Source organism: Hylobates moloch, unplaced genomic scaffold, assembly GCF_009828535.3.
Source record: "Hylobates moloch isolate HMO894 unplaced genomic scaffold, HMol_V3 SCAFFOLD_12, whole genome shotgun sequence".
NCBI classification, from domain to species: Eukaryota; Metazoa; Chordata; class Mammalia; order Primates; family Hylobatidae; genus Hylobates; species Hylobates moloch.
In genome coordinates, this window is record NW_026652287.1 from 17,590,937 (window position 1) to 17,613,196 (window position 22,260).

At 40.9% G+C, this 22,260-nt stretch overlaps 1 long non-coding RNA gene across 1 annotated transcript; it reads left to right on the forward strand.

Annotated features, from left to right (window-relative positions):
- Window positions 1–4,185: 4,185 nt before the first annotated feature.
- On the forward strand, window positions 4,186–13,547 carry LOC131380812 (uncharacterized). Its single transcript, XR_009209047.1, has 3 exons — window positions 4,186–4,261; window positions 9,289–9,347; window positions 13,478–13,547. It is a non-coding gene; the product is annotated as an uncharacterized LOC131380812 (long non-coding RNA).
- Window positions 13,548–22,260: the final 8,713 nt, after the last annotated feature.

Consider the following 22,260-nt stretch of genomic DNA (forward strand, 5'->3'; position numbering starts at 1 on the left):
GAAAATAGCAACAATGAGTAGATGACCGGTTCAGATGTGAGTTCAGCAAACCACCAAGGCACGTGTATACCTATGTAACAAACCTGCGTGTGGTGCACATGTATCCCAGAACTTAAAGTATAATTTAAAAAAAGAAAAAAAACGAAAATAGCAACAATGAATAGGGAGTCAGAGCAGCTCACCCAAGCTCTGTCATGTTTCACACTTAACCTGGGAAAATTCACCAACTTTCCTTGTTGCTAAAAACTGCCAAGTTTTTCAATCAGTAAGAGCATCTTCTTTCTCTCTAAGAATGATGTAAAGAGCACTATTAATAGCTTTTGTCTTGAAGCTTGAGCTGGCCTTCATGACAATCTTCCCACTTTGGCAAGAGAGTACATCCATTTCAGTTTTCAACTCTCCCTTACTCCCCAGAAGCAGGTAAAAAGGAAAAGCAGCAATGAAAACAGTAGCTGTCGTTCTGTGTCAATTACCCTCTTAGGCATAGAAAACTCTGGAAAAGAATGGAAGAAAATTGCCAAGTGGACAGAAGGTTGAATCCCAGTATTTTCTCTCCAAAGCAATTCACCTTTCAGACTACATATATTCAAAAAAGCATATGGGCCGGGTGTGATGGCACATGCCTGTAATACCAGCACTTCAGGAGGCCGAAGTGGGGGTATCACATGGGGTCAGGGGTTTCAGACCAGCCTGGCCAACATGGTGAAACCCCATATTTACTAAAAATACAAAAATTATCCAGGCATGGTGGCATACACCTGTCATCTCAGCTATTCTGGAGGCTGAGGCAGGAGAATCACTTGAACCCAGGAGGCAGAAGTTACAGTGAGCCAAGGTTGTACCACTGCACTCCAACCTGGACGATAGAGTGAGTGAGACCCTGTCTTAAAACAAACAAACAAAAGCATATGTAGAAGCACATATTTAGGGTCATGCTGTTAACAATAGTGAAAAATAGGAAGCTACAAAAATGACCATCTATTTGTGACTAATTCAACTAATTCATATGTTTTCAAAAGTGGTATACTCTATAACCATTAGCAAGAATATGCTATATTTATTTGTATTATATACCCAAAGGATTATAAATCATTCTACTATAAAGACACTTGCACACATATATTTATTGAGCCACTGTTCACAATAGCAAAGACTTGGAATCAACCCAAATGCCTATTAATGTTAGACTGGATAAAGAAAATGTGGCACATATACATGATGGAATATTACGCAGCCGTAACAAAGAATGGGTTTGTGTCCTTTGCAGGGAAGCCATCATTCTCAGCAAACTAATACAGGAACAGAAAAGCAAACACTGCATGTTCTCACTCATAAGTGGGAGTTAAACAATGAGAATACCTGGACACAGGGAAGGGAACATCACACACGGGGGCCTGTCAGGGGATGGGTGGGCTAGGGGAGGGAGAGCATTAGGACAAATACCTAATGCATGCAGGACTTAAAAACCTAGATGATGGGTTGATAGGTGCAGCAAACCACCATGGCACGTGTATACCTATGTAACAAACTTGCATGTTCTGCACATGTATCCCAGAACTTAAAGTAAAATTTAAAAAAGATAAATAAATAAAAAACAAACAAACAAAATCACACACGGGAATGTACAAAATATCCTATTAAGTGAGCCACATCACAGTATAATAGGAATAGTGTAGTTCCATTTCTGTTTTGAATTATCCTCTGAGTGTATATGTGTATATATTTATTTGAATAAAAAATTTAGATGTCTGGAACGTTACACGCTAAACTATTAACAGTAATTGGGGGTGGCCTGGTTTTGGGAAGGATCAGAAGAAAAACAGCTTTTACTCTCTAAAAATCTCTAAAATTCTATACTGTTTGAAATGCTAACAACAAACATATTTGTGGATGACTTTTAATTACTTTTTATTAACCAGCTTAAAAACGGAGAGGTATAAGACATGGTACCCTGGGTTTCTTCTAGTTTCTCTGCAACAAACTGGTTGTGAACAACTAGCTAGTTTTGGAGAGAGGCCCAAAGTATAGGAGAAGGGGAAAAAATGAAGGGATGTGGGAGAAAGAAAAGAAGGAAATTGGACAGTGGGAAGAGAAAATAACTACACGAGTATAGTCCAACAGGAACTATGGAAGAATTCTAAAACTGTAGACTCACCTGGAAGTTTGCTAAAAGACAAACTTGGAGCTCTAGCCCTGGAGATCTCGAGTCAGTCGGTCTAGAGAGGACAGGGGAAACTGCATTTTAATGCTTCTCCCAGGTGTCTCTCATTAGAAACCATAAACAATGGGGTTAAGGCCCGGATCCACAACCACTGCCTCTGCAACCTTGGACAGGCAGCTTGACTTCTCTGTCCCTTTGTTGCCTCATCTCTAAAAAGAATTCCTTACACTCTCATTCTCAAATGTGCGTTTGTATCACAATAGCCTGGAGGGCTTGTTAAAATGCAGATTTCTGAATCTTTCTGCAAATTTCTGAGTCATTGGGTCTAGCAGTGAGCCCGATAAATTTGCATTTTGAACAAGTTCAAGCGCTGTGGATGCTGCTGGTCTAGAAATCACTTTTAAGAACCAGGACTTTACCATTGAACAAGCCACAGGTTGCTGTAAGTAAGGTACAAATGAAATCATACATGAGTGAGTGTTTTGAAACTAAAAAGGCTCATGTCACGGTGGTTAAATGTATCAATAACATCCTGCCTCCTCTACTTACAGCTTTACAATTTGAGGAAAATATCGTATAGTCTTCCTGAACCTTGATTTCCACATCTCTAAAATGGGTATAACATTTGATAGAAGTGAAATTTCCGTGAAATATGCATGAATTCTCACATGATTACCACAGGAATGCTGGGAAGATTAAATCATTTTCAATGGAGAAAGTGTCTACCTGTGACAATTTTTGCTTTTATTACTGTTAGTGCTAAAATACTGTAAATGAGGGAAAAAAAAGATTTGGGCCCAAGGGGAATTCAGCTATAATTTATCAAGCCTCATCTGCATGCTCAGGGGTGGCCATTCAGTGAAAATGGAAGTAGCAGGAATCTCTTTGCCAAACCACAGCAAGAACTCAGGCACTGGGCTCTGGATCCTGATACAGGTGTACTGTAGAGTGGGTCATGTGACCTTGATTCTAAGAACCATTATTCCCTTGCTTGGAATTGGAAATCTGACAACTTCCCCTTGGGACTCTTGAGAAATCAGCCAGTCAACATGATCAAGAGCTGGCTGGAAAGCCAGGCTCTTTTCCTCCAGACCTATTTGGGTCTTGAGGCTTTGAACACCCATGGGTCCCTTCTCCACTCTGAGCCCAGTTCACCCTCTGTGTCCCAGTTTTTCCATCTCCCAAACTCCCAGATCTTCATGCGGGTTCTGCGAAGAAGTGGCAAGAACACAAACCCTGACACCAGCATCCTGCCCATTGGTAGGCAAGCTCTGGTCCTCCCTGCTGCATTCTGATGGGGAGGGGACAGATGTAAGAGTTGTTGAAAGCATTGAGTTAACCCAAGGGAACCACCTGGCACATAGTAGATGCTTTCCCAATGACATCTGTTGTTCTCAACACTCCACCATGCCTATCTAGTCACTGTCCCTTCCAGGGACACCCTAAAGTGGCTGAAGGACTGTCCTGCCAGGGACGTGACCTGGCTCCTCCCTACTCATGAGTTTCCTGCCAGCCTTTCCCATGACGTCTTTCATTGCTTTTCAGTCCATGATTCATCTAAGCAAATGCTTAGTGTTTTTCATAAGCATGCTCACCCCAGTTCTCCATCATCAGGGCCACCCGGGAATGCTCTTTTAAATAACAGATTCTTCTTCTTTCTTCTTCTTCTTCTCTCTCTCTCTTTTTTTTTTTTTTTTGCCAATTCTTGGGCTCTAATTTTAAATAACAGATTCTTCTTCTTCTTCTTCTTCTTCTTCTTCTTCTTCTTCTTCTTCTTCTTCTTCTTCTTCTTCTTCTTCTTCTTCTTCTTCTTCTTCTTCTTCCTCTTCCTCTTCTTCTTCTTCTTCCTCTTCTTCTTCCTCTTCTTCTTCTTCTTCTTCTTGCCAATTCTTGGGCTCTAATTTTAAATAGAAGATTCTTCTTCTTTTTTTTTTTTGGCCAATTCTTGGGCTCTAACTCAGATTATCTGCATCAGGTTCTTTGGAGATGAGGCCACTTCCGCATCGTTAACAAGTTCCAAGGATTCTCATGCACGGTAAAGTTGAAGAATCACTGTTCTCCACGATTTTGTGTCTGTACCGGAGAAGTTGGCTCAGAGATGTATGTATATTATTATCATATATTCTTAAAGCTATTTTGATAGATAACATCAATAACAATGACTGTAATCATTGAGTATTTACTAGGTGTGAGACCTTATAGCAAGGTGCAGGCAGCAAAATACAGCCCACTCGCCAAATTCAGCTCACCTCCTGTTTTTGCAAATGAAATTTTGCTGGGTTCTCTACTATCTATGGCTACTTGCATGTGCCACAGCAGTAGAGCTGAGTACTTGCAAGAGGACTCCAGGGTCAGTACAATGGAGAATATGTACTCTTTTCCCTTTTAAGAAAAAGAGTTTGCAGAACTCTGCCACAGAGATGAGCACAGACCCTGTGTGCTCAAAGATACTGTGTCCACTCTACCATGAAATCATGGTCAGCCCTTAAAAGTGATGCCATAGAAAAATAATTTCTGCTACTGAAAAATGCTCATATTGGAGAGTTAAGTAAAAAACACAGAGAGGCTAGATTTCAATCTTGAGCAATTATTGCTCTGTGCCTCACTCTCCCTATTGGAAAAATGGCAGCAACAAAAATAGTTCCTCCTGGCATTTGTGAGGATTCAGTGAGAAGACTAAAGTAAAGGGTTTGGCCCCATGTCTGACACATCATAAATGCTCTAAAGAAACCCACAGTCATTCTTTAATCTGCATGGTAAGTAAGATTTTCATTCTCCCCAAGTTGCTTGTCCACTTATACTAAATGTTTGACAAAATTTTACAAAAAGTTATGCATGCCATACAAAAGAACAAAGTCATGCCCTTTGCAGCAACATGGATGGAGCTGGAAACCATTACTCTAAGTAAACCAACACAAGAACTGAAAACCAAATGCCTCATGTTCTCACTTATAAATGGGAGCTAAACATTGAATGCACACAGACATAAACATCAGAACAACAGTCACTGGAGACCACTAAATGGGGGAGGGAAGGAAAAGGGCCGAAAAACCACCTATTGGGTACTATGCTTACTACCTGAGTGATGGGATCATTTGCATTCCAAACCCCAGCATCATGTACTATACCCATGTCACAAATCTGCAGATATACCCCCTGAATCTAAAATAAAAGTTGAAAAATTTTAAAAAGTTATGCATGTGCTTGCATAGCTGTATGATAGGCAAAGGCACCTGTTTGCTGTTTGCTTGTTTATTGTCAGGATGGGTCCTGCCTCCTGGAACTTTGCTCTATCCCCACTTACTGTTCTGCAGGACCTTATGATTCTCAAAGCAAATCACCTGTAAATTGCTCCCTGACACAGTTTCCACTTGCCACCTGCGATTCTATTTGCCTGTGTATTTTGTTGATAGCAAATGCCTCTGTGCCTTTATACAAATTCCTCTTTTCTTCATCTGGTCTTGGTTTCTCTGCCTTTAAAATGGTGGCATTAGGAGGAGATGGTCTCGGAGCCCCTTTCCAGCTTTCACATTCCGCTGCCCTGGGATGGCGAAGCAACTTTCACACTTGAAGTTCCCACCACGTCCAGCCTCCTCGCTGTGCTCTGGGGAGAGGGAAGCCTGTGAAACAGAGCTTCCCTCCTTCTGGGCTGCTGGGCGTGGTGACCCTTTCAGCAACTCTGGGATCTGGATTAGGAGCTTGAGCAATGCCCCTAAGCCCTGCACTCTATTTAATTTCCTTGATTTATAGCCAGGATTTCTCGCACCTCCAGGGTAGAGAGGTACTGCCATCTCAGTCTGATTCCCAGGCTGAGCCCACAATTCCTGGGCCTGTTTATCCACCCCTTGCTACAACAGAGTCCATCTCCAGGGGCCATTGTGCACCTCTTTTGAATGAGGTGGCACAGCCAAGCCCAGGCTCCTCTCCACCCACTAGGATTTCCTCTCGTGGAGGTGGCTTTAGGTTCTGATGATGCACACATCCTAGCCCTGAAGGCTGCCCAAGGGACAACGTGTGAATTTTATCAGCAACCCCCAGTGGGGCCTCCTTGGACCCCTAAGATCCCATTTGTTTGTCTGACATTGGGGGTGGAGACCAGCACAGCCCCAAAGGTAGAGCTTGGTGAGTCTTGGGGCGGCTGGAGGACGTGTGCAGGCCAGCAGTTGGGAGCAGAAGCCCTGGGGAGGGAGAGTTGGCTCCCGCTTCAGTTGGCAGTCCTTCTGGGTTAAAGGGGAAGTTGAGAAGGGAATCCAGGATCTGACAAGACCCAGGAGGGGAGGAGGTCAGGATGGGGAAATAAGGATGTGAGAACTCTGTCCTCCTTTCTCATGGCTTTTTCCTTTAACTGGAGCCAGGTTTGCTTCCAAAGCAGCTGGTGTAACCAAGCTGAGGCCAGGGAACTGGAAACCTAGGCAAATCCACAAGCAATATGGATGCGGAAGTTGTCGCTGTGTATACAGTAGGTGTCCTCACAGATGCAGGAAGCTTACCTCCCACTGGTCCTTTGCCCAGATGCCAATGTTGACGCCTTGGGAACCCTTACACAAGTCTGTAAGCTGCTCAGTCTCCTTCTTTCTTTTTCTGCCTCTTTCTTCTCTTTTACTCATTATTCTTCTATTGTGGTCCTCTTTTCCTAGCTTTCCTCTCTCTTCCCAGCTTTTTCTCTCCCCTTTCCCTTGTTCTCCTGTCATTCTCACTATCTTCCCGTCTTCTCTCCCACTCCTCTTTTATATTTTCTTTCTTCTTTTTATTCGGTTTCCTCTTTGTCTATCACTTGTATCCCCTTCCCTTCTTCTGTTGCACTTCTTTTCCTCCTAAAGCAGCCACCCTCAGTGTGGTCGCCAGGCCAACAGATCAGCATCACCTGGGAACTTGTTAGAGATGCGGATTCTCTGACCCCACTCCAGACCTGCGGCCTCAGCCACTCCCGGAGTGGAACCCGACAATCTGTGTTTTCGTAAGCCTCCAGGGGAGCCAGTGCAAGCTGAAGTTTGAGAATCATGATATAAGAGGAAAATGGCAATTTTCAAAAAAATTGGAGTATCTTTGAGTGCTGATCCAAAAAGCCCTCATTTCTAAACATGTAAAGCCCTCCTGTACCCATTAGCTAATTTGGACGTTGGACCACCAGCCTGGCTGAGATGCTTTCAGAAACAACACAAGCAATTACACTCAAGTTCTCTGATTACTATCAGGCTGCTAAATCCCCTCGGCCAAACTATGTTTTTCGTGTTCCTGGACTCTGCCTTGCTTCCTCTCCTTCTCCAGTTGCTTTAAGGAGTAAGACATCAGGGGACACTGGACCTTGTATCCAGCAGCTCATAGTCAGGATCAACATTTGGCAAAGTGTGTTCCTCAGATTTTGATAGGGATATTAGTAGAAAAGCATATCATAGTCAAATACAGGTGGGGAATGCTCAGTAAACAGATTTCTTGATTGCAGAATTTTTTAGAGTCCAAGTGCGTAGTGGCTCTTGGTTGTTTCTTTTTTTTTTTTCCCAAGGCAGAGTCTCACTGTGTCACCCAGGCTGCAGTGCGGTGGCACGATCATGGCTCACTGCATTCTGAACCTCCTAGGCTCAAGAATCCTCCAGCCTCAGCCACCAGAGTAGCTGGAACCAGAGAAGTGCACCAGCATAGTGGCTCTTAAAAGAGGGTCGGTGCTAGTAGCATATCCTGAACTTAACCACAGAGCTCTATTTTCCACTGGGCATTGCACAGGATAAGTACATTTGGAAGATGCTAATTTAGGAGTTCATAACCTTTCTCCTCAGGAGTGTCACCTGTCTTAGGCAGTGTCTGGTATGGAGGAAAGGAACCAAGCTGGTGCTCAGTAGAGTATTTTGACCCTGAAAGGGCCTGTGCATGAAGAGAAAGGGCATGTTCAGGAGCCCCTGGACCTCCTGACATGCCCACCTGTTGGTGTCTAAGTGGGTGATGAACAGCCTTTTGTGCTCAGATGGTGAAGCCAGCTTCCCTCCATGATACTGACTATACTCTGATTTCAAGAGGAAGAATGAGAAAACTATCCTTAAGTTGCTCTTTCTTAAAGATGCCCAGAACATACCCCTGGATATTTTCTTTCAGTAGATCTGGCATGAGGTCTGGGAATCTAGATTTTTTTAAAGTTCCCAGGGGCTTTGGATATAAAATGAGGGCTAAAAGCCACTGGTTTACATGAATCCATGCATGATGTTTAAATAATGATACGTTCAGGGAAATAGAGAAACCAGAGCTATGTCCATAACCTTTGAAACAGACATAAGGGAAGACAGCCAGATCCTTTTTCTAACATCATACATGGCGCCCTCAACAGGGAAAATGGACTGTGGTTTTGCTTGGGGGTGGTAACATTGAGGTGGGAGTAGAGAGAGAGAGCTTCTTATTTTCCTATAAACCTGAAAGATACAAAACCATGGTTTAGATCAGTGACAAATAACCCTGTTTTTTTTTCATCAGGAAGAATTATTCAGGAAAAATAAAACAATTTTATAGCGCATTTTTTCCATTAAACTTGAAAATAGTTTTATTGAGTCCCACAAGGGGGAAATGTGTTTTTACCATTGAGATGATCAACCTACTTTTAGCAGCAGAAATCTTTTCTCAAGAGAAGACTTATATTTAAACTCCAACATATACCATATTAAAAAAGGTCACACTGCTTGAAGAGTAGATGGGAGATCTGAGGTCCAAATAAGTGAGTCATTTTCTCACTGAGTTTTGGAGGTAATACAGGCATTTTGGGGGAACAAGAATGGGAAACCCATATCCTACTTTCTGGATTCCTCCCCCGGCCAAAGTCAATGAGAAAATCAGCACTTCTCTCCCTCCACAAAAATGTTATTTTCCAAGAATATTAAATAGTCACATGACAGCAGCTTCTGAATTTTTAACACGATACCAAATCTCAAACTACATTTATTTTAATGAATTGAGATTCTAGCAATTGCACTTAAAAATCCTCTTTAATTTTTAGAATTCACATCACTTAAACTTCTACAGAGACTTCTTAGTTGTTGCTGTTTTTAATCTGGGATTTGATAGAGTTCATGACTTTTTCATCTCACCTGAAAAGACTACAGCAACAATAACAAAACAAACAGTGTATACTATCCTTATTCTTGCAGGAAGAAGTAACTGGAACAGAATCATCTGGCAAAATCAACTGAGAAAAATGGAAAAAAAGGTACCACCTGGCTTCCTTACTAGTAATATTTTTAGTGGCAATAATACCCAAATAATGTGGATCCCAATCAAGGTAATAAACAGATCCACCACCTTTCAAAGTTTTCTTGTGTCCCTTTGTGTGTGTGTGTGTGTGTGTGTGTGTGTGTATGTGTTAAGAACACTTAACATGAGATCCACCCTTTTAACAAATGTTTAAGTACACATTATTGTATTAACTGCAGGCACTGTGTTATACAGAAGATCTCGAGAACTTATCCATATTGCATAACAGAAACTTTATACCCATTGAGGAAACAACTCCTCATGTCCCTCTTTCCCCAGCCTTGGCAACCACCATGCTATTCTCTGCTTTTATGAGTTTGGCTATTTTAGATTTCTCATAGAAATGGGATAATGCAGTATTTTTCCTTCTGTGACTGGTTTGTATCACTTAGCATAGCGTCCACCAGTTTGATTCATATTGTATGTAAATGGGAAGATTTCCTTGTTTTTTTAAGCCTGGATGATATTTTGTTGAGGTTGCTTCCATGACTTGGCTACCTGTGAGTGCTACTTGGAAGTGTAGATTATCTCTTCAAAATCCTCATTTAAATTCCTTTAGCTATAAACTCTGGAGTGGAATTGCTGGATCATATGGTAGCTCTATTTTTAGTTATTGGAGGAACTTCTATTTTGTTTCCTAAAATGGCCATACCAATTTACATTCCCACCAATAGCGTACAAGAGTTCTTTTTTTTCTACATCCTTGCCAACACATCTATTTTCCCTTTGAAAATAGCCATTCTAATAGGTGTGATGTGATATTTCATTGTGGTTTTGATTTGTGTTTCCCTGATGATTAGTGATATTGAGCACCTTCTCATATATGAGAGGACTTCAAAAATTCATGAAGAAAAACTTCATCTTTTATATTAAAAGATAAAAACAAAAAATGCAAACTTTATTTTTCTCAACATAAGAATCATCAACTTCAAGACACTTTTGCAAGCAGTAATACCAGCCATTTAGTCCATCACTAAAGAACCAAGGGTCTTGGGGATTTAACCATGTTAAGACAGTATTTTTTATGTTATTCACTGAAGAAAAATGGGTCTATTTAAATATTTTTCAAGATTAGGAAACCAAAAGAAGTCAGAAGAAACCAAATATGGACTGGAAGGTGGATGCCTAATAATTTTCCATTCAAAGTCTTGCAAAAGTGCACTTGTTTGATGAGAGGAATGAGCAGGAGTGTTGTTGAAGTGGAGAAGGACTTTCTGGTGATGGTTTCCCAGGTGTTTCTCTGCTAAAGCTTTAACTAACACTCTCATAATAAGCAGATATTATAATTCTTAGGCCCTCCAGAAAATTAACACGCAAAATGCCTTGAGCATCCCAGAAAACTGTTGCCATGACCTTGCTCTTGACTGCTCTGCTTTTGCTTTGATTGGACCACTTCCACCTCTCGGTAGCCATTGCTTTGATTGTGCTTTGTCTTCAGGATTATAATAGTAAAGCCATGTTTCATCTCCTGTTACAATTCTTCAAAGAAATGTTTCCGAATCTTAATTCTACTTGTCCAAAATTTTCATTGAAAGCTCTGCTCTTGTCTACAGCAGGTCTGGATGCAGCTGATGGTGTTGGTGCCATTGAGTAGAAAGTTTGCTCAACTTTAATTTTTCAGTTGAAATTGCATAAACTGAGCCAACTGAGATGTCTGTGGTGTTGGCTATTTTCTCTGCTGTTAATCATCGATCCTTTTCAATTAGGTCACACACAAGATTAATTTTTTCCTTACAAATCATTGCGGATGGTCCGCCGCTGTGGGCTTTGTCATCAACACTGTCTCATCCTTTCTTATAGAGAGTTATCCATTTGCAAATAGCTGATGTCTTTGGGGCATCATCCCCATAAATTTTTCATAAAACATTGATGATTTTACCATTCTTCTACCCAAGCTTTACCACACATTTGATGTTTGTCTTTGCTTTAATTTTAGCAGAATTCATGTTGCTTTGATAAGGACTATTCTCAAACTGATGTCTTATCCTTCCTAGTGCCTCCAACTAGATCCTGTTGAGACATGTTGTAATAAGTTAGTATAAGTTTATTTCCATGTAAAAAATTTTGAAATCCATGCCTAGTTTTTTTTTGTAATACACATCTTCCATGAACATTTTGAATTCCTTTTGAACTTGGCCATTTGTAAATCATTGGAGAAATGTTCATTCAAATACTTTTCCCATTTTAAAATTAGGTTATTTGTATTTATGCTATTGAGTTGTAAGAGGTTCTTGTATATTTTGTGTATTAACCTCCTAACAGATAAACAGTTTGCAAATATTTTCTCCCATCCCATAGGTTGCCTTTTCACTCTGTTGATTATTTCCCTTGCACTGCAGAAGCTTTCAATTTGATGTAGTCCCACTAGTTACTTTTTGCTTTTGCTGCATATGCTTTTGGTGTCATATCCAAGAAATCATTGCCTAGAGTGAAACTTCTCAACCAAGAAAAGCCTAGCACCAGATGGCTTCACTGGTGAATTCTAGCAAACATTTAAAGAAGAATTGATGCCAATATATTTCAAGCTGTTCCAAAAAATTGAAGAGGAAGAAACCCTTCCAAACATATTTTATGAGGCCAGAATTACCCTGTTACTAATGCCAGACAAAGATACTATAAGAAAAAAAACTACAGACTAATATCCTTGATGAACATAGATGCAAAAATTCGTAACAAAATACTAGCAAATCAAATTCAAGAGCACATTAAAAGTATCATACACCATGAAAAGTGAGATTTATCCCTGGGATGCAAGGATGGTTCAACATATACAGATCAATGAATATAATATCCCATATTAAGAGAATGAAGGTTAATAAGCATATAATCATCTTAGTAGATGTAGCAAAAAGCATTTGACAGAATTCAACACCCTTTTATGACAAAAACTTTCAGCAAATTAAGTGTAGAAGAAACTTACCTCAAAATGGTAAAGGCTGTATATGAAAAGCCCACAGCTAACGTCATACTCAGTGGTGAAAAACTGAAAGTGTTTCCTTTTAGATCAGGAACAAGACAACGATGCTCACTCTAGCTACTTCTATTAAGGATGCTACTAGAAGCCAGAGCAATTAGGGAAAAAATGAGATATTTAAAAAGACATTCAGATCAGAAAAAAAGTAAAATTGTCTCTATTTGCAGATGGCATAATCTAAAGACTCCACCAAAAAAGTGTTAGAACTAATAAATGAATTTAGTAAAGTCACAGGATACAAAATCATCATTTAAAAATCAGTTGCACCAGGCATGGTGGCTCATCCAACATTTTTGGAGGCTGAGGTAGGAATATAGCTTGAGTTCAGGAGTTTGAGACCAGCCTGAGAAACATAGTGAGACTCTATCGCTATGAAAAAAAAAAAAAAAAAAAAACAAATTATTCAGGTATGGTGGCACACACCTGTAGTCTCAGCTACTCAGGAAGCTGAGGTGGGAGGATTGCTTGATCCTAGGAGGTCGAGGCTACAGTAAGCCATGATTGGTCCACTGCACTCTAGCCTGGGTGACAAAGTGAGATCCTCTCTCTCTCAAAAAAAAAAAAAAATTTTTTTTGCCAATAGTTTAAAAATAAACTATTGGCAAAAAAATTAAGAAAATGACCTTATTTACAATAGCATCAAAAAGATAAACATGCAAAACAATTATGTTTCTACAAACTACCAATAAACACATGGACACATAGATTAAAAAGTACAATACCATTTACAATAGTATAGCTACAAATCTGATAAAGCATATACAGGACTAAATGATATACATATACTAAAAAATGCAATATGCCAATGAAAGAAATCAAAGAAGGTCTAAATAAAAGGAGAGACATACTGTATTAAAAAAATAAAATACTTAGAAACAAATTTAACCGTAAAGGCACATTGGTACAGTGAAAAGTAAAAAACATTGATGAAAGCAATTAAAATGACACAAATAAATGGAAAGAAATCTATGTCATGGATTTGAAGACTTAATATTGTTAAAATATCTACACTACCCAAAGTAAATCTGTAGATTCAATGCTATCCCCAACAAAATCCCAATGACTTTCTTTTATAGAAATAGAAAATATTCTCTTTTCTTTGTTTCTACCAGGGTTAAAGAGAGACCTTTTGGGAGGAGTTTGAAGGGGGAATGTCCTTGACTATGTGGAAGAAAACTGAGGATGGTAAAGTGTTCACTGGAAGTGACATGGGGTGAGCCATGAAATGCATCCTCAATGACATCCTTTGATAGACTCAGATAAAGAATGAAATTCCTTTTCATTTCATTGATTGGCTGTTTGATATGGTTTTGCTGTGTCCCTGCCCAAATCTCATCTTGAATTGTAGTTCCCATAATCCTCATGTGTCGTGGGAGGGGCCTGGAGGGAGGTGATTGAAACATGGGGGCAGTTACCTCCATGCTGTTCTCCTGATAGTGAGTGAGTTCTCACGAGATCTGATGGTTTTATGAGGGGCTTCCCCCCAACCCCTATTTTGTTCATTCTTCTCCTTGCTGCTTCCATGTGAAGAAGGACCTGTTTTCTTCCCCTTCTGCCATGATTGATTGTAAGTTTCCTGAGGCCTCCCCAGCCATGCAGAACTGTGAGTCAATTAAACCTCTTTCCTTTATAAATTACCCAGTCTCAGGTATGTCTTTATTAGCAGCATGAGAACAGACTAATACACTGTTGATGGACAATTTTTGAATGCTTCATCACTCAGAGGTGAAAAATCAAAGGGCAATTATGCTGCATTTATAAACAAGTGTTTCTGCTACATTTCTTTAAAACTACTCATGATTTAACATTTTAAAAAATCAGAACGGCTATGCCATGACTAGTGAATAGGGAGATGTGAATAATACACATCTTCCATGAACGTTTCGAAGTCATTGGAGCCTTTAGTAATGGACTAGATGGCTGGTATTATTGTTTGCATAATCCACGTATTTGGAAGGTCTCAGTTCCTGGGCTACCTTACCCTTGCTCCTAGTCAGTCTGAATCCTGTGCACCCCAGGGGGCTTAGAACAGTGGTTCTCTAATTGGGGTACCTGGACTAACAGCAGCAGCATAACCTGGGAGCTTGTCAGAAATTTACATCCTTGGTCCCCATCCTGAACCTGCTGCATCAGAAGCCATGGGGTTAGGGCCTAGCAACCTGTGTTATACTAAGCCCCCCAGGACATTCTGGTAGTCACTCAAGTTTAAGCACCCTTGGCCTTTTCCAAGGTTTTGGTGGCTAAGCCTCTGTTACAAAGCTGTCCCTTTTTCCTGAATTCCCCTCTCTAACCCTGGCCTCACCCTTAATTACATGGCAAACGTGTGCATTGGGGGTTAAGAGTTCAGACTCGGAAGTCAGAGTTCTGGGTTCTAGATTCAGCTGTACCCCAACCAGCTGGGTGACCATGGCCAACACAGGTAATTTATTTGTATTTTGATTTCTTTACCTGTAAAGGGGGAATGATAATAATAATAGTGTTTGTCTACAATAGTGATTGCAATGATTAAATGAGTTATCACGTTAGGGAACCCAAGCAGTGCCTGGCACGTAGTAGGTGCTGAAGATATGTTACTGGTCGGGAACAGTGGCTCACACCTGTCATCCCAGCATTTTGGGAGGACAATGGGCTCAGATCACTTGAGGTCAGGAGTTTGAGACCAACCTGGACATCATGGTGAAACCACGACTTTACTAAAAATACAAAGAAAAATTAGCTGAGCTTAGTGGCATGCACCTGTAGTCCCAGCTACTCGGGTGGCTGGGCCAGGAGAATCGTTTGAACCCGGGAGGGAAAGGTTGCAGTGAGCCAACATCGTGCCACTGCACTCCAGCCTGGGTGACAGAGTGAGACTCCATCTCAAAAAAAAAAATATGTTACTATTCACAGTTATCAGTCTCCCACCTAGCAAGTAAGTGCCTTAGGTAGAGAACACATGCTCTGATGGATTTTTGTCTATGAGGTGCCAAGCTGCAGGCTAGATACCAAGTAGGCACCCCACTGCATCCCCCTTGGTCATGGTTTGCCATCCCTGGCTAAAGTTTAGATCTCATCCATTGTACTTGTTAAAAAGACAAGGCACTCATTTTTTCTTTTCTTTAATTGAACACTCTGTGCATGCCAGGCACTAGGCCAGGCCCTGTGCAAACATTACCTCACATAATCCTCATTGCCAGTCTAGGAAGAAAGGAATGTCCTTACGTAACAGAGTAGAGGATAGACTGAGAGACGCTCACTGGTTTCCCTGGTGTCAACAGCTGGGTAAATGGCAGAGCCAGGATTAAAAGGCAGGTGTGTCTGAATTCAACATAGAGGTTTCCTCTAGGGAAGAAGAAGTGAACTCTCTAAGATAGAGACTGCCTTTTCCTTTACTGGAAATACTCTTATAACCTTTTCTAATTATAATGTGACCTATATTTGTTTAAAACTTCAAACAACATAGAAATATGACATATATGGCAAGTGGGCATATTCTAGTAACTCTGCCTACCAAGAATAAACACTTTGGTAATCCAGTAGGCACAAGTCTGATTTTTTAAGTACATATAAAAACACAGACATTGACTGTTTTTCTTAATAAAAACCAAAATCATACTTTACATCTTTTTATACATTGCTATTTTTAACTTAATCTACTGGGACATCTTTGCATGTCAATACATCCATTTGCTAATGTCACATGGATTGAAAATTAGATCTCCTGGCTCCTCCCAGCTCTGTCCCATTCCAGGACCATTTTCTTTATGCCAATTGCCAATATTTCTCAGCCAAAAGCTGAGATTCTTGGCAGAGCTTTTCACTTGACCCAGTGTACCTTCATGTGTAAATAGGCTGTTCTCTAATTATAATTCATGATGTTTGCATGTAATAGAAGTCTTGCCCGAGAAGTGTTAACTTCATTGGATATCAACCACAGAATTTTTTTCTTCCAAATCACCACCCCCCTCCAAAAATAGAAAAAAGGAAAAGAAATGGCCAGGGCTACAGACAGGCCTTTATTTCTAATACATTGCCTGAGCACTTGTATTAGGTCATGTTTTCTCTGGCGAGAACTGCCCTTGTATTTTTTTCCTGTCCGTTTAGTCTATAAATGAAATGGAGTTACTGCCCCCATTAAAATGGAACATTGTGCCCTTAGTTTGCTCTTAACGGGTGGGAAAACCCCATTAAGTGTTTGTGAAATATGTCTTAAATACAGGAATTTTAATCTAGTGGTCTAATAAATCCCTCTCCTCTACTCAAATGAAAGTCTTAGGTTTTCCGGCATCTGTTCAGTTATTTGTTCACCAAAACTTCTTTACAAAAATCTGACCCTGAGAGCTATGAATTAAGGACGTTTCTTCCATCGGGATTTTTTTAAAAAAGATATCTTTCGAAGTAAGAAGGAACTTTGACAGGTGTATTTCATGGTAAGACACTATTTTTGAAAAGTGCCTGGAATTCTTGCTCTTCTAGGGTAAAAGCCATGAAATCTCTATGACTGCCCCAGGATGTGACAACTCATAATATTCTAAGACCTAAGACTTCATAAAATTGTAAGTCCATTCCTTTGCCTCAATGTTCAATGGCTTCTAAAAAGTACACTCTCCTTTGGGACCATATTTCACGGGAGTTGGAAAGTTTCTCCTTAGCACATCAAGCTGGATATAAGTAGATTAAATTCATCTCTTCTGCATATTTCTACTTTTTTTTTTTTAGGGAAAAGGTGTTTATTAGGAAACTCTGAGTATATTTTCTGGTGTAAGTTCTATCTTTGTATTGGAAGCAATGGGAGAAGATGTACACTTACATTTGAGGTCAAGGTTTATATTTTTTAGCCCCAACAATTTAATATTTATTTCCTAAAATCAAGGGCATTTCCCTTTATAATAAAAATATAACTATTAAATTCAGAACACTGGTATTGACACATTGTTACCCTATAGTTCTCAGATGTCATTCACGTTTCCCTATTGTCTCTATGATGTGTTTCTAGGCTGGCACGGTGGCTCATGCCTGTAATTCCAATACTTTGGGAGGCTGAGGTGGGAGGGTTGCTTGAGCCCAGGAGTTCAAGTCCAGCGTGGGCAACATAGCAAGACCCATCTCCACACGTAATAAAAAGATTAGCCGGGTGTGGTGGTGTGCACCTGTAGTCCTAGCTACATAGAAGGTTGAGGAAGGAGGATTGCTTGAGCCCAGGAGGTCGAGGTTGCAGCAGTGAGCTGTGATCACACCATTAGGAGACCCCATCTCAGAAAGAAAAAAAATGATGTGTTTGTAGCCAAAGAATCACACGTTACATTTGGTTTTCTTGTTTCTTTTAGCTTCCTTCCAGTCTGGAGCAATTCCTCAGTCTTTCCTTGACTTTCCTGTGTGGCCAGTGTATTTCAGCAGAACGAGGTAGAATATACTTCAAAATAAACAATATCCATGGGGATCCTACCTATGCTGTGACTTTCAAAATGGGATGGAAATAGGAAGGGAGCATGTTCCAGCAAACATCTGGGATTGATACTTCTCAAAAAGCTCACTTGAAATCCATGGTTGTGATGTGATTCATTTCCTCTTGCCTAAGGGGTAGGTCTCACTGCTCAGGTATTCATTCACTTACCAACTTCCTTCCTTGCTTTATCCCTTCCTTCCTCCCTTCTTCCTTTCTTCATTCCTTCCTTACCCTTTCCTTCTTTCCCTCCCTTTTTCTTTCCCTTTTATCTTTCTTTCCTTTCTTCCTTCCTTTCTTTCTGTCTTGCTTTCTTCCTTTGTTTCTTTTTCTTTCTTCTTTCCTCCTTTCCTCCTTTTTCTTTCTTTCTTCTTTCTTTTTTCCTTCCTTCCTCCCTCCCCCTCTTTCTTTTCCTTCCTTTCTCCCTTCCCTCCTTCCTCCCTCCCTCCTTCCCTCCTCTCTCTTTTTTCTTTCTTTCCTACTTTCTCTTTATTTCTTTCTCCTTCCTTCCTTCTTTCATTCCTTCCTTCTTTCCTTCCTCCCTCCCTCCTTTCCTTTCCCTCTCTCTTTCTTTTTCTTTCTTTCCTTCCTTCCTTCTTTCCTTCTCTCTTTCTTTTCTTTCTTTCTTTCTTTCTCTCTTTCCTTTTCCTTCCTTCATTCCTTCCCTCCCTCCTTTCTTTCTTTCTTTCTTTCTTTCTTTCTTTCCTTCCTTCCTTCCTTCCTTCCTTCCTTCCTTCCTTCCTTCCTTCCTTCCTTTCTCTTTCTTTCTTTCCTTCCTTCTTTCTTTCTCTCTCTCTTTTCTCTTTCCATTTATCCAGGCAGCAAATATTTGAGTGTCTATTAAAGATAAGGGGGAAAAAACACATAAATGCACTTTCCCAGTGAGTATGGACCTCAGAATCCTTCTCAACACAGCATCTCCAACCCATTTCTTCCTATAGGCATGCTAGAGGAAAACATAAGAAAGCACATCTTAAGTGGCCAGGGATTCCCACACACCATGTGAAACAGGGCCTTACATGCAGAAAATACTTATGGAATTAATTTAACCTGGTGTTAAATAATCTTTCCTTTCAGGGTAGCAGAGGAGATGAGTCAAAGAGCAAAAATAAAACAGAGAAGAAAAGCACATAATATAATATTGAGTCAAGTATGTGCTTGTTCCTTTTGTTGCCTACCCTGAGGAGGACAGATGCCTGGAAAATTCGAGTTGCTAAGAGCTGGGGATTGTCCCAGATACTATTATGAAGATAAAAGAGGAAGTGGAACTGAGTTCATTAATAGTGACTAAGAAAACCCTTAATGCTTGTTTTAGTTTGTGATTTTAGAGATCATGCCCGACCAATCGGTTCTGCCCTGAAATAGTTTCCTGTCAGAGTCTTGACACTTGAAGATTTGATCATTATTCAGAGTATTTGTAGAAGTTCTTTTCTGAGTGGAGAGGGGGAAGAGGAGTGTAATACAAAAAATCTTGCTTAAGTTTTTGGAATAATTTTTTTACTGGTGACAAGATCTATAAACTTTGAGGGTAGATTTAACTTGGGGAAAGAATAAAATATCACAGAGAAATAATCATTAAAAATAAATAGATGATTTACTTGGTTATACTAATCTAGAGTCCAACAACTAAAATGCAATCATGATATTTTGTTAAAAAAAAAAAAAAAAAGATGAATGGGCTGGGCACGGTGGCTCAGGCCTGAAATCCTAGCACTTTGGGAGGCTAGGGCCGGTGGATCGCCTGAGCTTGGGAGTTCAAAACCAGCCTGGGCAACATGGGGAAACCCTGTCTCTACTAAAAATACAAAAAATTAGCCAGGCGTGGTGACACACGCCTACAGTCCTAGCTACTCAGGAGGTTCAGACAGAAGAATCACTTGAACCTGGGAGGCAGAGGTTGCAGTGAGCCGAGGTCACACCATTGCACTCCAGCCTGGACAACAAAAAAAAAGGAAAAAGCCTCAGTGAATAATAATGATTTTTTGTGCCTCACTTGTAAATGCCCATTTAGACATTTCCAAAGGCCGTGTTCAAAAAGGAATTCCAAGAACATTTGGTGGGAAGGGAATGGCATCGTATTTGTTCTGAAGAAATACTTGTGAAAAGTGGTCATGTGACAAACTCATTCGGGTAAGGTGACTAAAAACCTACGTTGTCACTTTATCATTGCCTCCTACTTCTCTTTTGACTGGTGCCTAGAAAAGAGAGAGAGAATAATCCACAATTAAGATAAAGATTATTTTAGGGGAAAGGGAAAGGAAAGAATGAGAGCAAAAAGTGGGCCCTGGGGGTATTTTGAGACTCTGCTTTTGGCCATGCTTTGCTGCCATTTGGCAAGGCAACCCTGGCCTTGTGTGCTTAGAGCCATCTGACCGACGACGGCCGGAAGCTGACTATGACAGAGGCTTGAGATATTGCAGATCGGGTTGGGGAAGGTCAAAATAATTAGTCATTGGAGATGATATGAGGAAGAGAAGGAGGGGGAGGTTGGGGGAGTGGGTGCAACAGAAACAGTTCTAGTGTTGGAGTCGAGGAAGCCAACTCTGAAACATTTGGACCTTTGTTGTCTGACATTGCTTTTGCTGCTCCTTCTTCCTTCCTCCCACCTTTGCCTTCCCCACCACCTCCTTCAAACTCCCCTGCCCTCTATCTCTGGCCCCACTGATGACCCCTCCATGTGAGTCGTAGGCTTTTACTACCCATGATTTCTTTTCTCCAAGCAAAAGAGAGAAGAGTTTATTTCATTCTCAGCAGCATCCCTGGCCAGCCTTGTCAAAGGTGAGATGCTCCCAGGGTCACCTTCCTTTAGGACTGCCATTGAGCGGGTCGGAGTGGAAGACATTCCAAGAAGCAAGGGGGCACTTTCTGAAAGCGCTTTTATTACCCACACTGCTGCCCTAGCCCTCCCCCATCATTCAGCCTACTTTGAAATTAATTAATGCACAGCTCAGAGAATGCAGGCTTTATCTAATAAAACCTCTCCCTTACTCTGCCCTTGCTCTGAACCCATGCCTCAAGCATTTTAGTGAATTTGAGGCTGTTGACATGGGTGGATTGACAGCCCTTGATTTGGAGCCCTCCCTCTTTGACTGAAGACAGGTAGAGACAGTGGTGGTAGCAGCACCCAAAACAATCTGGCTGTTTCTCTCTCTCCCTCTCCTGGAAACACCCAGCCTTGGGGGCCAGGGCTGAGCTTAGATGCTACCTTCTCTGGAAAGTCTTTTTAAAGTCATGGACATTTGTGATTCTCAAACTTTGCTGCGTGTTAGAATCATCTGGGGGAATTTTAGAAAACCTGATGTTCAGGTCACATCTCAGACTAACCAAGCTAGTTTCTGTCCGTGTGAGTCTAACGAGCAGCTAAGTTTGAAAACCAATGGCCAAGATCAGTGCTTCTTAAGCTTTAAGTTGCAAGTGAACCCTCTGAGTGAAGATGTTGTTAAAATGAAGATTCTGATTCAGTAAGTACGAGGTGAGATCTGATATTCTGCAGTTCTTGTTTGCTCCCAGGTGACAATGATACCACTGATTCACAGACCACACTTTGAGAAGCAAGGTTCTATAGCAATGGTTCTCAATTCTTATTGTGCATCAGAATCACCCAGAAGTCTTGCTGAAACACGCACTCCTGGGCCCCATCCTTGGAGATTCTGCTTCAGTAGGTCTGGGTGGAGGGCCTGAGAATTTGCATTTCTAATAATTTCCCCAGGTGACTGATCCAGGAACCACAGTTTGAGAACCACTGGCCTAGACTGCTTTGCTCATGCCCCTCCCAGGTCTTCCAGAGTGCCTAAGCTGACTTCGTCGCAGCAGTCATTTATTCAATCAGCTGGTGTTTATTCGGACACTTCCCATGCTCCAGGGGTTGTACCGGGCACATAGGAGGCGGTGCCTTGTAGCTGTTGTCAGCAAGAACTTTAAACGTGGAAGATGCGTTGTAAATTCCAGCCTAGGCTTTTTAGCTTCCTAACTAGGACAGATCGTTTTATCTACACAATCTGTCATAGAAGCTATTATATGTTGGAAACTCTGGAAGATCTATAATTACCCTTAACACTCAGCTCTACTTTGTAAGTTACATTTATTTATTCTTAATTTCTAAATAGGATTACCATGGCCAGTGCCTTTCTAACAATTTTAGAGTCATTTTATTCGTGAGATTAATGGTCTGAAACTTGGGTTTTGTCAGAGATCTCTAGACTGACCTCTAGAGATAGGTATGTTAAGAATTAACAGCCTTTAAATTCTGGGATACATGTGCAGAAGGTGCAGGTTTGTTACATAGGTATACATGTGCCATGGTGGTTTGCTGCACCTATCAACCCCTAATCTACATTAGGTATTTCTCCTAATGCTTTCCCTCCCCTAGCCCCCCACCCCCCAACAGGCCCCGGTGTGTGATGTTCCCCTGCCTGTGTCCATGTGTTCTCATTGTTCAACTCCCACTTATGAGTGAGAACATGCAGTGTTTGG